The following is a 17,763-nucleotide window of genomic DNA, read 5'->3' on the forward strand; positions in this document are numbered from 1 at the left end:
CACCTAACAACAACAAAAAGAACAAGACAAAATGTATTGCTACTAAGCCTTTATTAAACAAAAATATCAAGATGGGAAGCATTTGATTCTTGAAAGATCCTTCATCTAGATCTGACACTTCTGAAGGCAGTGTTTCCATCTTTCTAACCCTTCTCGGAAGACTTCGATGATCTTTGATTTACACCACTATCCATTTACCTATTCTAGATATTTCATTTAAGTGAGATCTATATACAAGTTTTGCCTTTTTGTTTCTGACTTACTGCGTTTAGCATAAGGTGTTCAGGCTTCATCTATGATGTAGGCTGGGTCAGAACTTCATTTCTCTTTGCATTTAAATAATGCTCCATTATCCATATGTATAAGGAGCTCTGGTAGCATAGTGGTTATGAATCGGGCTGTGAACCACAAGGTCAGCAGTTTGAAACTACCAGCTGCTTCGTGGGAGAAAGATGAGGCTTTCTGCTCCCGTAAAGATTTACAGCCTTGGAAACCCTGTTCAGGGTTGCTATGGGTCGGAACCGACTCGATGGCACTTAACAACAACAACAACAACAACAACAGCAACATCCATATGTATATATAAATGAAGTCCTGGTGTGGCGCTGTAGGATAAGCACTGGACTACAAGGTCAGTTTGAATTGCAAAAGTCGACGATTCAAACTCACCAGCTGCTCCTTGGACACCCTATACAGGGTCGCTATGAGCCAGAACCGACTCGACAGCACTTAACAAGAACATAGGTATAAAAGCACTGGACTGTGAACCAGAAGGTCCATGGTTCGAGTCCATCAGTTGCTCCACAGGAGAAAGATGAGACTTTCTGATCCACGAAGATTTAAAGCCTTGGGACTACTGCACAGCATGGATATGAGTCAGAGCAGACTTGACAACACTGAACAACAGCAACGTATGTGTATATGCCACACCTTGTTTATCCATTCATCAGTTGATGGGCACTTGGGTTGTTTCCACCTTTCGGATATTATGAATAATGCTGCCATGAACACTGTTGTATCTATTTGAGTCCTTGTTTTTATTTTTATTTTTGCTGGGAGAGGAATTCTAGGTCAAGTGGTAATTTTGTGTTGAAATTTTTGTGCCCTGTTACATTCCTATCAGCAATGGGTAGCGGTCCAATTTCTCCATATCCATTATTTTCTGTTTTTGTGATACTCGCCATTCTAGTGCATGTGAAATGGTATCTCATCCTGAGTTTGATTTGCATTTCCTAGGATAAGCACTCAAACTACAAGGTGGGCAGTTCAAACTCACCAGCTGCTCTTTGGAAACCCTATACAGGGTTGCTATGAGTTGGAACCAACTTGACAACACTTCACAACAACAATAAATGACTAATGAGTCCTGGTGTGGTACTGCAGGACAAGCACTGGCCTGCTAACTGCAAGGTTGGAGGTTCTAACCCAACAGCCCCTCCTTGGAAACCCTATACAGGGTCGCTATGAGTTGGAACCAACTCAACAGCACTTCACAGCAACGACTAATGAAGGGAGTGCTGTGGCTCTGTAGGATAAGCACTGGACTGCTAATCACAATGCCTGATAGTCACACCCCCCACCCCCACCCCAGCAGCGCCAAGGAGAAAGATGAGGCTTTCTGCTCCCATAAAGATTTATAGCCTCAGAAACCCTATTCAGGGTCCCTAGGAGTTGCCACCGACCCAAGGCACTTAGCAATAATGATTAATGATGCTGAGCATCTTCTCATGTGTTTATTAGCCATTTGTATATTTTATTTGGAGAACTTCCTATGCAATTCCTTTGCCCTGTTTTAGATTTGGTTGCGTGTTTTTTTGTTGCTGAATTTTAAACATTCTTTATATAATCTGGATATTAAACCCTTGTCCGATATGTGATTACCAAATTTTTCTCCCATTATGTAGGCTGTGTCTCTGCTTTCTTGTGAAAGCAAAGTCACAAAGTTGATTGATTTTATTTTGAAGTCTTATTTATTTTGTTCTTCATGGCTCATGCTTTTGGTATCATATCTAAGACTCCACTGTCAAAAGCTAGGTTATATTTTATTCTAAGAGTTTATGATTTAAATTCTTTCACTTAAGTCATTTATTCATTTTCAGTTAATTTTTGGATCTGATGTGAGGTACAGGTCCAACTTTTTGCCTGTGTGGAGCCCACTGTCCCACCACCATTTATTGAAGAGAATATTCTGTCCCCCAACCCCAGTTGAATAGACTTAGCACCTTCGTGGAAATCAACTAACCATAAATGTATAGGTTTATCCTTCTAGCAGTACCAGATTTTTCCTGTTCCTGTTACTTTATAGTATGTTTTGAGATGGGGAAATGTGAATTCTCCCACTTTGTGCTTCTTTTTCTCTCTTTCTTTAATAACCCAAAGTTGTTTGGGTTATTAAAGGTCCTTTGCAATTTCATATGAATTTGAGAATTGGCTTTTTTCGTTGCTGTAAAAACAGGGCTGCTGGAATTTTGATAGGGATTGCATCAAATTTATAGATTGCTTTAGGTAATACTGGCCTCTTAACAATATTAAGTCTTCTAATCCTTGAGCACAGGATATCTTTCTATTTCTTTGCCTTTAATTTCTTCCAGCAACATTTTATAGTTTTCAGTGGAAAAGACTTCCACCTCCCTGGTTGAATTCATCCTAGGTGTTTTATTCTTTTAGATGATACTATAACTGAAACTTTTTTCTTAATTTGCTTTTCTGATAATTCATTGCTGGCGTTTCAAAACAACTGATTTTTCCATATTAGTCTTGGGCCCTGCAATTTTGCTGAATTCACTGGTTACCTCTAGTAGATTTCCTATTGATTCTTTGGGATTTTCTATATATTGTTGTTGTTGTTGTTGTTAAGTGCCATCAAGTCAGTTCCAACCCATAGCGACCCTGAATAGGGTTTCCGTGGAGCAGCTGGTGAGCTTGAACCACCGACCTTGCAGTTCAAATGGCTTTGCAGTCTGGCGCATTAACCCACAGCGCCACACCAGGTCTCCTAGGATCATGCAAATAGATACACTTCAAAAGGCTATTCTTTTAAAAATAAATTTTATCTAGAATTGATCAATTTTCTTTGAGGTGGTGCTAGTCTGATCCAAGCTACTTCACCATTACTGGGACTAGAGCTTTTTGTGAACTCCTTTTTAGCTCAATCTTTTCCCACATCTTTAATAATTTCCCTAAAATAACTTTCTAAAAGAAAAACTTTTGAAAGAAAAGGGCATACACAATGTCAAGCCTTTTAACTCATGTTGCCACATCAGCTACCAGCAAGACTGTGCCGTAGTACAATGCATGACTTGAGATGGTCCTTCTAGCTGTAGTCTTTGTCACACCCACTAAATGGCTGGATGGCTGTTGTTAAGTGCTGCTGAGTTGGTTCTGACACATAGGCGTGTTGTATAGGGTTTCCAAGGAGCGGCTGATGGGTTTGAATTGCCAACCTTGTGGTCAGCAGTCCAGTGCTTATCCCACAGTGTCACACCAGGACTAGGTAGGACTATGCAAATGTGAAGTGCTTGAAGACCACCAAGGAGACTCAGTGGTATCCTCGTGGCATGCAAATGAAGTGTATGACACCTTAATGTTTTACCATGCCAAACCCATTAAAGCCAAACCCACTGCCACCAAGGCAATTCTGGCTCTGTGGCTAGCAGTTAAATGCTTACCCTACAGTGCCACTAGGGCTCTTTGATCAGCAAATAAAACATTAGTGCACTCCCACTAGGTTTAAAATGAGCTATCCCAGAGACAAAAAGACAGACCTCACTGCCACCAGGAAGGAAGAGCAGGAGTGGAGCACATCCTTGGTCTTGAGATTCCTGCACTGAATCGCCTTGGCCGGGAGACAGTGAGATGTGGCACCCGAGGTGACGAGAAATCGTGAGAGAATGTGACAGAGAAATGGTGGCAGACTCCAGAGCCTGGCAAGAGAGCGTGGTGGGCTTCTCATCCCTCAGATGGAGAAAGCTGAGTGCCTTCAGGAGGTTTGCCAGCCGAGTAGGGTGCCTCCAAGCACGTAATCAGGGTTGGGGAACTAAGTTCACTAGGATTGTGGAGTACTTTGGAACGCTTTCTGGGGCAGGCAGGATCCAGGCCAAAGGGCCAAGGGCCGGAGAGAGGCTGAGAAGAGACTGTCTTGATGGAAGAATTGTATCTTGAGCATCCCTGAGCCTGAACTGTAACCTTTTACCCTTATAATAAACCCCATTGTCTGTGGCTTCTGTGTGGCCATTACAAAGAATGCTCCCAGTCTGCAGAGAAGTAGAGAATACCGTGGAAGGGATGGTTGACATCAGTATTGGTATTAGCAAAAAAAAGGAGAGTGGAGGGATGTCTGATCTCTGCCTCCTCGGAATGAGCATTTTTTGGGTGGCTGATTCTGATGACCTTGATACCTTGATTCTCTTCCCTCACCCTAAGGTTAGACGAGATCTAACGCTGCCCTCACGCCATTTTTGTTCCTGGTTACAGCATCACTGATACACCATAAGGTTCTGGGGGGCAGGAAGAGTATCTTCACCATCTCTCTCCTTTTTGTGGTGCTCATCATAGTGCCTGGTACTTACAATTCTGTAAAATCTATTCACTGACTCTGAATTGGGAGCCTGGTTTGAACCACTGACCTTGCGGTTCAAACTGACCTTATGGTCCAGTGCATTTTCCTGCAGCACCACACCAGGACTTTGTGATTCCTGCCAGTGGTGGCCAAAGGAGTCAGCATGAAGCTTGGGACAAAGGACCATTGCTTCACTACTAAGTTTAATTGTTTGTTTGGTTTTAAATATCTCATTGTGATTTGAGTGAAGGTTTACCGAGAAGATCATCAGTTTTACATTCAACAAATACTCTTTGGTTCTTTACAATGATTGCAATCCCCTCCATGTACCAACAGTTAACAGCATTTACGTCTATTCACTTTAACTATTGCATTCCTCCCTGTGTCTCTTGCTACCTTCATCTTTCCTCTGCTAGCCTCCCTCTTGTTGTAGATTGCCTGCCCTGTCATCCATGTCAACACGGGTTTACCTCTAACCCGTGAATAATTTTCCCTCTGCACCTCCCCCTATAACTATCCTAGATTCTTTCCTTTATTAAGAAAATCTTTTTGTAACTTTTTATAACATTGATGTCAAAAATATTTGTCCTTTCATGATTGACTAATTTCATTCAGCATAATGTCCTCCAGGTTCATCCATGTTGTGAGGTGTTTTCGTTGAGGTAGATTCATTGTTATTTTTCAGCCTTGCGTAGTATTCCACTGTGTGAATGTACCAAAGTTTGTTTAACCATTCTCTGTCGATGGACATTTAGACTGTTTCTGTCTTTTGATGTGTCTCTTATAGACAGCATATTGAAGGATCCTGTTTTCTAATCCATTCTGCTTTCTGTCTGTTGACTGGTACCTTTAAACCATCTACATTCAGTATAAATATCTATAGGTATGAATTGATTGCTGTCATTTTGCTGTGTTTTGTGTGGGGGTGTGCTTCTGATTTCTTGTTCCTTGTAATTTTCTGCACTGAGTTCATTTTGTTTGTGGGATTCTTTTCATTTTCATTTCTGTTGTGTTAATGTTTACTAAATGTTTCTAATTTTCCCCTTTTTAAATTTTGATGTGCAGGTTATTAAATTTCAGGGTAAATTACAGGTTAATTTATTTTAAGATTATAAAAAAATCTATAATTAATTTTTTAATTTTCCCAATTTAAAACAAGCTGTTTTATCTTGAAGTCAACTTGACTTTCTTGTCGTTTAGAAGTTCTGTATCTACTCTATTTCATCTTTTTGTTTTGCAGTTGACTTCATTATACATTGATATCCCGGGTTCCCTATTTTCAGTCTTGTAGGTTTGTTTTACTTTAAATACTTCTATATCTGGATTGGTGTGGTGCTGTGGGTTAATATGCTAGTGTACAAAGTTGGTTTGAACCGTAATGTCAATGGTTCAAGCTCACCAGCTGCTCCTCGGAAACCCTATACAGGGTTGCAGTGGGTTGGAACTGACTGGACAGAAATTAACAACAACAACATATCTGGATTGAGTTCTGGGTGGTGTTGTCCTGAAGGTAACCTCAGGTTGTTGTCTGCTGCTGTAGTTGGTTCTCAGTCCCAAGAACACCCTTTGGAGTTTTTTTGTAAAATTGATCTGTTTATTACAAATTTCTTTAATTTCTGTTCATCAGGAAATGTCTTAATTTCACTGTCATGTTTGAGGGACGGCTTTGCTGGGTATATGATACTTGGTTCGTATTTTTGTCTTTCAGAGTTTTGCATTTTTCATTCCATTGCCTTCTTGGCTGCATGGTTTTTGCTGTGAAATCAGAGCTTAGTCTTACTGGTTCTTGTTTGTAGCTAACTTGAACTTTTTGTTGGTCTTTGTCTTTGTCTTTGGCAAGTTTGATTATGATATGTCTTGGTGATTTTCTTTTGGGATCTATCCTGTTTGGGGTTCATTCAGCTTCTTTCAAGCACATCTTCTTGTCTTTTCATGATGTTAGGGAAGTTTTCTTCTAACAACTCTTTGACAATTTTCTCCGTGATTTTTATAGTCTCTTCCTATTCTGGAATTCTGATCACCCATAAGTTGTTCCTCTTCATGGTGTCCCACACAAATTTTAGGCTTTCTTCAGATTTTTTCATATTATTCGTCTAGCATACTATTATTGAGAGATTTATCTTCAAGCACACTAATTCAGGTTTCCATTGCTTTAAATCTATTCCTTTTCCCTTTCAATGGATTGTCCATTTCTGAAATCTTAGAATTCATCTTCTGTATTTCTAGTTGTAGGTTTTGTATTATCTCAAAATTTGCATTTATTTTGTCTGTTTGTTCTTGTAGTATCTTCCTGAATAATTCTAAAGTTTTTTCTGTTTCTCTTTGCTTTCCTTGATCTTTCTGTGACTCCTTCACCTAAATGTCATTCCTTTGAATTATTTTTCAGTTAGGTCCATTACCTTTTCTTCCTCAGAAACATTTTGTAGCTCTGCATCTTGGTCATTTGTTCGAGCCATTCCATCTTGTTTCTTTGTGTATTGTCTCTGAGGCATTGTGGGTTTGTTGTATTTGTATTTAATTGATGAGTGTATGTTGATTTGTTCTTAGCTTCTTACCAAGTGTCTGTGGGTGTGGTTAGAATATGGAAATGTGTATGCCATTTTTGTTTACGATTGGCCACCTCAGTTTAGGGTGAACTTGACTGGTAAGATAGGAACTGGTATTTACTTTTACCTAGCAGGTGGAGCTACAGAATGTATTATTGTGGCTAGACTGTGTGGGCAAAGTTGCTGCCTCTTGACAGGTGGGAAGAACACTAACCCCCCACCCCAGATACACAAGAAAACAAAAGAGAATAAACAAGCAAAGACCAGTGAAAAGAGAAAATATTCAGCAACCAGAAAAAAGAATGTAATAAGTATAAAGACAAAAGAAAAACAGGGATCTTTAGAAGAGAAACAGAAGAAAATAAAAAAAAGAAATAATAATAATTTAAAAAACACTTAAGAATCACTAAAAAGACTGGACATGGTCTCCTGAAGGCTGCTAGACCACAACCTCTTGGTTACTTGGGGTTAGTGTCGCCACCTAAGTGGTGGCTGAAGATAAGCTCCACCTGTGTCCCGGCTCGTCCATGAAGGGATCACATTTGCTGACCACCCTGAAGTGGAGGAGATCCAGAAGGTGACTTGAACAAGTAAAGATGGACTGTGACAATTTGGACTACTTCAAGATGAGCTTCCTGTTGCCTAAGATGGGCCAGCAAAAATGAAGTAGACCAGGCAATAAAAGGAGTTGCGGAGAAGGTGTTGATTCTCTGGCTTGGGAGAGATGAGGATCCTATCTATCTGCAGTTAGATGATATTCTTACCAAGACCCCGTCTGATTGGAGTACAATGGTTGCTATATACCTGGGAGATGTGGACCAGACTCCGGTGTACACTCAGTGTTTTCACATCAGTTCTATTCCATGTACTATGTTTTTTTTCAATGGCCAGCACATGAAAGTGGCTTATAGGTTCATGGATCACTCAAAGTTTGGGAGGAAATTTCAAAACCAAGACTTCTTATGTTTGATTGAAATAATCTATTGAGGTACAATGAGAGGAAAATATTGTCGAAAGCTCTTATTGATCCTAAAAATATTCCAAAATATGACCTCCCCTATCAAGACATTCAGGTCACAAACTGCCACCAACATGGAAGTGAATGGAACATCTCAATACAGCACCTGAATCCAGCTGTGTTCCCACTGGTGTCCTTTGGAAACGTGTTCATCATCCCAGCAGGGAAGAGGGTTGACTTGTACAAAAAATACTTGGACCCCAGAAGACGAATACTTGGTCCTTGGATGATCTGGGATAAGGATAAGAGTTGGCCACCTCTCTGATCATCAGGGGAGCATGGCAAAAAAGAAGGATTCGCACCTTTCCCTTTACCTGTGTGTATCTGCTCTGCCAAGCTACCTTCTGCTGCAAAGCTGCTCATAAGATGGTCATGCTGTGTAGGGCTGGCCGTTCACCAGTCAGTCTCCCTCTCTCGCTGTCCCTGCTCAGCTTCTCATCCCAACAAGCACTCAGTCCACTTCTTCAACCTTTCCTCGGAAGTTCAGGGTTCTGGGATTCTCATCTGTGTCTGTTTCATTTGGTCTCTCGTCTCTTTATTGTAGAGGGTCCGTGTAGAGCATCTGCCTAGTCTGTCATCTTTCCAGAAGTCCTTTAGATTTAGTTTTTTTTGTTGTTGTTGTTGTTTAAGTTTTTATTGTGAATTGAGTGATAGTTTACATGGGAGAACATCAAGTTTTTTGTTTGTTTTAAGTTTTATTGTAAATTGAGTGATAGTTTACACAGGGAACATCAGTTTTACATTCATCATTTCATTGCAATGATTACAATCTCCTCTGTGCATCATCATTCAACAGTATTTGTTTTTATTCCCTCTGTTTTTTTTTTTTTTTGTGTGTGTGTGTGTGTGTTGGGGAGTGTACACACAAAAACACTCAGGAATATATAATCATTTAAACAACCAAAGGGCACATTCTGCAAGCCTGCCTCCTGGCCGCCAGCACACAGCCTTTCTCTTTCCATGAATCTAGAGTCCTCAGCTGCTCCCTCTCTCTATATCCTCATCTCTATCTCCATCCCTGGTGTTGCTGCTTCTCTGGATAGGGGCCCACATTCCACTTGTACTCTTCTCCCTTGATGGTCCTAGAGTCCTCTGTTCCTGGTGGCAGTCCATAGTACTTTAAATATTCTTCTCCAACACCATAATTCAAATGCTTCTATTCTTCTATGGTCTTCCTTATTCATTGTCCAACTTGCATGCGTATATGAAGCTATTGAAAAGACCGTAACTTGGGTCAGGCGTACTTCAGTCCTCAAACTGGTATTTCTGCTCCTGAATACTTTAAAGACGTCTTGTGCAGATTTGCCTAATGCAATACATCATTTAATTTCTTGACTGCTTTTTCCATGACTGTTGACAGTGGATCCAAGCAAAATGAAGTCTTTGACCACTTCATTTTTCCTCTGTTTATTATGATGTTACTTTTTGGTCCAGTTGTGAGGATTTTTGTTTTCATTACATTGAGGTGCAACCCATACTGACAGCTGTAGTGTTTGATCTTCATCAGTAAGTATATTAAGTCCTCTTTGTTTTCAGCAAGCAAGTTGGATCATCTACATACACATTGCGGGTTGTTAACGAGTCCTCCTCCAATCCTGATGCCACGTTCTTCTTCATATAATCCAGCTTCTCAGATTATTTGCTCAGCATACAGACTGAATAAGTATGATAAAAAAAATATAACCCTGACACACACCTTTCCTGATTTTGAACCATTCAGTGTCCCTTTGTTCTGTTTGGACAACTGCTTCTTGGTCTATGGACAGGTTTCTCATGAGCACAATTAAGTGTTCTGGAATAATCATTCTCTGCAATGTTGTCCATAGCTTGTCATGATCCACACAATCGAAAACCTTTTTGTAGTCAATAAAGCACAAGTAAACAACTTTCTGGTAGTCTCTGCTTTCAGCCAAGATCCATCTGACATCAGCCATGATGTTCCTTGTTCCACATCCTTGTCCAAACCTGGTTTGAATCTCTGGCAGTTCCTTGTCAATGTACTGTTGCAGCCATTTTTGAATTATCTTTATAAAATAGATTTAGTTTTAAAAGAAGCTACTTAACTCCTATTCCACCAGCGGGTTACCCCTCCAGTTAGCATACTCTGGCGTCAGAAGAGGTGGCATCATCACATTGATCAGCATCATATTATCCTGTGAGTATTTTTCCCCATCAAAATGGCATTTTACTGTTTAGAACCTAAAGCTCAGAGGGGAGAAAAGACTTGGCTCAGGCCCTTCCACTAAGAAGCGACAAACCCGGAACCGGAATCTGAGTCTTATTGCTCGTGAGTAGGTGCTCTTTACCGTAAGACACCCAGAATTATTGAAGTCTTGGGAAATCTCACTCACACTTGTCTCGGCACAAGGTATAGGTCAGTGGATTCTGGAGCAGCTCGTTGCTGGAATATCTAAGGTGGCCCAATTTCTCGCATTTCCCAGGCTTTGTGCTATGGGGAGATAGGCCATAAAGCTGATAGATTCAACTATCAGGAGATGAGAAGTTTAACTTAAGTTGGGTAGGGGTGGGGGTGGGAGTGCCTTTTTTTTTTTTTTTTTTTCCCAACTGAAGTTCTGGCCCAGACAGGAAATGAATCCCCTTGGCCCCCATCTGGGTGAAGGCAGGCCTGGGGTAAGGTGGCTGAGCTAGTGCATCCAAACACTGAGTTGATTGATTTGCATCCAACACAATGCTGACATTTCAGCCTTGGCTCTGGCTCTGTGTATGAATGTGTTTGTGTTTTGAATGGCTGAGGATTCAAAGCTAGAAGAAGTTCTCCCGGGAGGAGTCTGCGGCCTCCTGACCAATCTGCAGAGCTCAGCAATTTAGTCTGAAGGATTTGAAGTCACTCTGATGATGTCTCTGAGACTTGCCTTCTGTGGTACAAGCAAGTAGGGCCATTTCTTCAAATTAACTGAGTGCCTATTGTTGTCATTGTTGTTGTTAAGTGCCATTGAGTCAGTTCTGACTCATAGCAACCCTGTATAGGGTTTCTGAAGAGACACTGGTGGGTTTGAACTGCCGACCTGTGGTTTGCAGTCCAGTGCTGATCCTACAGTGCCACACCAGGAGTCTGTTGTTACCATTGTTGTTGTTGTTGGGTGTCATCGAGTTGGTTCCGACCCATAGCAACCCTGTGTAGGGTTTCTGAGGAGCGGCTGGTGAGCTTGAACCACCGACCTTGCCATTGATACCGACATTGTTTGCAGTCCAGTGCATTAACCCACAGTGCCACACTAGGGCTCTGTTGTTGCTATTAGCAGCCATCAAAATGAGTTCTTACGCAAAGTGATCCCGTGCACAACCAAACACTTCCCAGTCCTACACCATCCTCACAATTGTTAGGTTAGAGCCCATTGTTGCTGCCACTGTATCAGTCCATCTCATTGGGGGTCTTCCTCTTTCTCACTGACCATCCATTTACCAAGCATGATGTCCTTCTCCAGGGACCGGTCCCTCCTGACAACACGTCCAAAATACGAGAGACAAAGTCTCTCCAGCCTTGCTTTTAAAGAACATTCTTGCTGTATTCTTTTTTTTTTTATGTTTTATTGTGAATTATGTGATAGTTTACATGGGAGAACATTGGTTTTACGTTCATTCTATTGTATATCGTCTCATTGCCATGGTTACAATCCCCTCCATGTGTATTCTTTCTGAGTCCCTGGGGTGGTACAAATGGGCAGTGTGCTTGGCTACTAGTGAAAAGGTTGAGGCTAACATCTCCCCAAAAGCACCTTGGCAGAAAGGGCTGGACATCCTTTTCTGAAAAAACCAGCCATTGAAAACCCAATGGAGCACACTTCTACTCCGACACACCTGGGGTCGCCAGGAGTTAGAATCAACTTGATGGCAACTGGTTTTTGATTTAGGAGGTTCCAGGCATTGTAGGAGGCGCTTGGGACACAGAAACCAAAAGGGAGCTCCAAGGTCCCAGCCTGTGTGAGGAGTGAGCAAGTCATCCTGATACTGTGAAATGGACTGGTCTGGAGACGTGGTTGAGGTATATGAGACTCAAGGGGGGTCGGGAAGGGGAGGCCCTCCCCCAGTTCACAGCCCTCTGGGTCTGATGTGGCTCACTTCTCAGGCTTGTCTCCATTGGGCAGCCCCTCTCCTACAGACCCCACCATTCTTACCTGCTGAATTCTTCCCACCAGCACATAAGGAGACTGGAATATCTCTCAGCTTCCAGAAAAGGACAACAATCGTTTTGAATCTTTAGCCATGACCCTTTCTTGGTTTAACGTCTTAGGGAAACTGCCTACCTTCCCTGCCTCAGCCTCCTTGCCTCCAGGGTCCCCTCCAATCTGTGAGGTCAGCTGCTGCCCAGAGAGTCTTCTCATTGGGTGGATTCCATGCGGGCACATTTAGTCCCATTTCCCCAGCTCAGCAATTGGCCCAGCTGATACCTGATAAGTTTGTTGGATAAATAAATGATGGGAAAGGCAGGTTTCAAGTGTGGGAGAAGTGAGGTGTAGATGGTGGACGCATGGTTACCCCATTCTGCAAGCAAGTATCTGAGTCTTGGAGAAATGCTGGCTTTATTTGTGGGGGCTCTGCCAGAGCCAGTGAGGGAGGCACAGGTAGATTGATGGGGAGAAAGAGGGTTCTGCTGCTGCTGCCAGCTTGCTGGCAGGTTCCATTGAAGAGAACATTTCATAGTCCCTCCCCACTTGGGCACTTCTCACACCTGCCTCTTCCCTGGAATGGCCTGTGAATCCTGAGCCCCACTCCTAGCCTGAGGGGAACGGGCTGAGGGCCTCTTCTGTTCAGCATCTGCTCTTGCTCTCAGCTTAAGCAGACAGCGTGGTCTTGCTGATGAGATTCCAAGCTCTTTGATACTCCATCCCAACTGGAGTGGCTTCAGTCTGGAAGGGTCTTGGTGTCAGACAAGAATCTTTCGGCATCTTCCATCATGGTGTATTGGGCAGTAAATTTCCACAGATGTCACCTGTCTTTTTCCTTTCTGGAAAACACTCACTGTGGTTGGCCCTGGTCACAAAGTGCTGGTCTCACTGCTGCTGGTGTGTCTGAAGGCCAGAGAGCTCTCAGCATACATCTGCTGGGCTCCTCCTTCAATACACAGGGGTGACCAGGCCAGAGCCTAAACTTGTGAATTCCCTAGGACTCTTTTGGCAGCCTTAGATCACTTCCCAGGGAGTGGGCCTTCCCCAGAGCTCTAGGGTGCAGGCTTCAGGTATAAGACAAAGTTCTTATGGCACCCACTCCAGCGTGGGCAGCCTGGGTTGGAGGAGATGAGGGTCTCTGCTGAAATGTGGGTGCAGCAGGGGAAGACAGTTTCTGTTGCTCTAGAAAGGTCTTTGAAAAGTCAAGTGTAGATTAGTCCAGACATCAGGGGCTGGGCCATGTGACCGTAGAATTGCACGAATGCTTTGGATGTGGGGGTGGGGTGGAAATGTGGAGCTGTGAGTGGGAGAGAAGAAAGGAAGCAGACATGCATTCTACCCACAGAATGTGGGCCAGGACAACCTTTTGGGGGGCAAGGATCTCTCAATGAGCCTCTGAGATTCTAGTGTGAATACACCCATCCCCCCAGTGGCCTGTAAAATACCAGTGGGCGTCTCTTCCAGTTAGGAGGCATCCACGCCTTTCCAGAACATGAACCAGCAGTTGGGGGTTGGATTTAAAATTGTATTGGGAAGACAGGAACAAATGTAAAGAAAGGGGTTGTTGTTGTTAAGTGCCATCAGGTTGGTTTCGACTCATAGCCACCCCTAGATAGGGTTTTCAGAGTTATAAATCTTTATGGAAGTGGTTGGAGTGGCTGATGGGCTTGAACCACTGACGTTGTGGTTCACTGTCCAGTACTTATCCTACAGTGCCACCAGGGCAAAGAAAGGGGCAGCTACACAGATTCAACCCAAAGCGCACAGGAGTTCAAATCTAGCTGCCTTTCTGGGGAGTGAGCCCCCATCTCACGAGGTTTCCAGCAGAAGCTGGGGAGCACCTGTTGGGTGAGCTGCCAGGGGTGGGGTGTGGTCAGTGTGATGACAGCTCCCCTCAGTGATTAAGAAAAGGATTCCGAGGTCACAATTCCATAGGGACAGCCTCGCAGGCAGCAGTGGAGTGGGTGAGTGGGGTGGGGTGCATGTGGACATGAGCTTGGCAGGTAGAACCCATGGGGTCAATCCTGGCACGGAGGTTGGATAGGACTTGGGCTTTCGCCTACAGATCAGGGAGTCTGCTTTCTCTCCTGCTTGTTTTTTAATTGTGATCTTCGCTGAGGCCCAGGTGGTTGTTGTCGTTGCTGTGGATGGAATTGGTCCCACTTATGGAGATCTTTATAACAGAATGAAACATTGTCGATCTTACGCCATCTTCATGAGCATTAGTATGTTTGAGTCTCCTTCTGTGGTTGTGTGTCAGTCCATCTCATTGAATAGTTCCCTTGTTTTATTGGCCAAACATGATGTCCTTTTAAACAATTGGTCCTTTCTGATGATGTCTCCAAAGTAGACAAGTGACAATCTTGCCAGCTTCACTTCTAAGGAGCATTCTGGTTGCATTTTTTCATGGACTGATTTGTTTATTCTTCTGACAATCCATAATATAGTCAATATTCTTCACCAACACCACAACTCAAATACATCAAGATCATCACATATTGAGACTAGTTGGGTGGCAATTTGGGTGGTAATTTTCAGGGCCAATGCACTGAACAGGACTGAACTGGCCAGAAATCATAAAGTGGTCTAACTGCAGAGCTAGCATTTCCAGACCTCCTGGCTGGGGCTGGGGTCCAAGCAACGATCACGTTACACCCACACCAGGAGATAGGAAGACATTGGCCAAGGTCATTGGCCATCAGGTGCCATTGGACTTGGATGAGAAGCTCAGGCTCCCTAGTCCATACTGTGGTGACCCAGGCTGGGCAGAGCTGGTGGCTGACGGGGCCATCTGTCCAGTGCCCATCCTCGGGGACTATAGGAATGGTTGTTTGGGTCCCGTTTGTGCTTAGTAGCTAGGAGATGGATGGGTTCCCTGTAGGGAGCTTTGTTAACAATTTTGTCTTCTGCTTATTAAGTTCTTCTTCCTGGGCCTCCAGGACTGTGGCATCATTCACAGCTCTGGTAGGATTTGCTCCCCACACAGTTCTCACTGAGCCCCAAACCTCAGGCTCTGCTGACAGAGGGCCTAATACTGGGGAGGGGAGAATGGTGGCATCCTCAGAACAAGGCCAAGCCCTGCAAACCTGTGAGCCTCATACCTTTTACTCAGACACTGTGAACTTATGGGGTGATGGGGCCAAGATGGCGTCTCTTCACAGACAATGCCCACTCTCCTCCAGAGGTCTCAGTTACCTAGGGCTGCTGTGGTCTGCAGGCTTGCATCCAAACCAGCATTCTTCTGCGAGCCTCTCTCCTACTTACTGGTGCCTGATCCTAATCCTCATCACAGCCACAGTAGAGCTGAAAAATGTGGGCCTGAAACACATCGGTGAGTGCAAGATCTCACAGGTGAGGTCGGAAGGTGTTTGACCCCTGTGTGGATATCCCTCTAAGTTCTCTGCTAGCTGCATCCAGGGGTCCTGAGAGGTCTGTGAGGCCTTGGGTTGGAGAGGAATGGGAACCTGCCCTGTGGCTGCCACCCTCAGGATCATCCTAGAGAAGCCTGACTTGACTTCTTTCTGGAAGTGATAACACATACAGTCTCATGTATTCAGTGATGGACTCCTTTTCAATCTGCTTTTCCCGCAATTCCTGAACAGCCAGGGGTGGGAGGGGACCTTGGCCACTTGGCACGCCCTCCTTTCCTGCATGTGGATGAGATGTGCACCTTGGTGCTTCCGGTGTTACCATGGGAACCCAGGGTCTGGGCTGGCTTCCTGAGATCCATAGCCTCTGCCCACCCAAGGCTTCCTGGCAAATGCCCTGGGTGACAGCAGCCACCTGGTGTTTTAGTCTCTAAGGTGTCCTGTGGTCTCAGCAACACCATTAGTGAGAATCGGGGTTTTCAGCAGTCACCTCAGATCCTGCTTGGCCTCACCCTCAACTCCACCTTCCCTCCACCAGAGAGACCCCCCCCCCCCAGCAGGCAGACGGGCCCTTGCTACTGGCATGTGGGAGACCACCATTGTTCCCTTCCCCATTGGAGGATGTCCGGACTCATCAGTTCTGCATGTTTCTCTGCCCTTAACTCTACTCTTGCTTTCCGTTCCAGCAAAATGGAGTAGCATTTTTTTTATATATATAAAGGGATTGTGGTAAAATATATATGTAACAAAACATTTGTCATTTCAACATTTTTAATGCATAATTCTATGAACTCAAGTACATTCATCATGTTGTTCAACTCTCGCCATTATCCTTTTCCATATTTTCCCATCACCCTTAGTAGAAGCTTAGTCTCCCCTAAGCAGTGCTCCTCCTCTCCTCTCCCCTGGTGACCACTAATCACCTGCTGCCCCTGGTGACCACTAATCACCTCTGGCCTCTGTGTTGTTGTTGTTGGGTAGACTCTACACATATCGACCCCATGTGACAGAGAACGGCCCCATAGAGTTTTGTGGGCTGTTATCTTATGGGAGCAGATCAGCAGGAATTCCTCCCGTAGAGCACTGAGTGGGTGACCTTTTGGGATACAGTCAAGCACTTAACTGCTGCGCCACTTGTTGCTCCTGTTGGTCTCTACACACACACCCATTCCAGAAATGTCATATAAGTTGGATCTGATCATATTTATCCTTTTGTAGGTGACTTATTTATTGAGCTTTAAGTTTTCGAGGTTTAGTCATGCTGTGGTGTGAGGACTTCATGATTCCTGATGGCTGAGTCATATGCCACTGTCTACATGGACCACTCTTTTATTAAATCCACATATCATGTGATGGACCATACTGCTGTTGTCCCTTTTTGACTATTGCGAATAGCGCTGCAATGAAAGTGGGTGGACAGCATCTGTTTGTGTATCAGCTTTCAGTTCTTTGGGGTGTCTGCCTAGAGTGGAATTGCTGGATCATATGGTAATTCTGTGGCAAATCGAGCAACTCACCAGACTGCTTTCTGCCTCTGTGACTTTGCACTGGCTGTTCCTTGGTCAGAAATGCTCTTCCCTATGTTGCCTCACTGAGGAACTCTCCATCACCCCTAAACCTTCTTGGGTGATGATTGACCACGAGAGGTGGGACCATCCTCGGTGCTGCCCCCGCCCCCTGAGTGTGCAGTTAGCAATACAGATGGCAAGTTATCGGGTTTCTTGTCAAGTTCTCCCAGTATCCTTTGAGCCCCTGGAGAGCAGGGGCTGAGGATGTTTGTTAAATTGCACACATATAGCAGCAGTCAAGAGATCAGACGACATATTGCATTAGGCAAATCTGCTGCACAGGAACTTTTAAAGTGTTGAAGAGCAAAGATGTCAGCTTGAGGACTAAGGTGTGCCTAACCCAGGCCATGGTACTTTCAATAACCTCATATGGATGCGAAAGCTGGACAGTGAATAAGGAAGACCATAGAAGAATTGATGCCTTTGAATTGTGGTGTTGGAGGAGAATACTAAAATTGCCATGGGCTGCCAAAAGAACCAATAGAAGTTTTGGAAGAAGTACAGCCAGAGTGCTCCTTGGAGGCCAGGATGGCTAAGCTTCATCTCTCATACTTTGGACATATTGTCAGGAGGGAACA

General features: G+C 44.0%; 1 protein-coding gene and 1 pseudogene across 1 annotated transcript in view; both read left to right on the forward strand.

Moving 5' to 3' along the window:
* COL26A1 (collagen, type XXVI, alpha 1) overlaps window positions 1-17,763 on the forward strand; it is a 240,604-nt gene that overhangs the window by 134,067 nt on the left and 88,774 nt on the right. The gene's annotated exons all lie outside the window — the stretch shown is intronic.
* Window positions 7,731-17,763, forward strand: part of LOC102831191 — a 21,187-nt pseudogene continuing 11,154 nt past the window's right edge.

The sequence above is a fragment of the Chrysochloris asiatica genome, unplaced genomic scaffold, assembly GCF_000296735.1.
Source record: "Chrysochloris asiatica unplaced genomic scaffold, ChrAsi1.0 scaffold00034, whole genome shotgun sequence".
Classification (NCBI taxonomy): Eukaryota; Metazoa; Chordata; class Mammalia; order Afrosoricida; family Chrysochloridae; genus Chrysochloris; species Chrysochloris asiatica.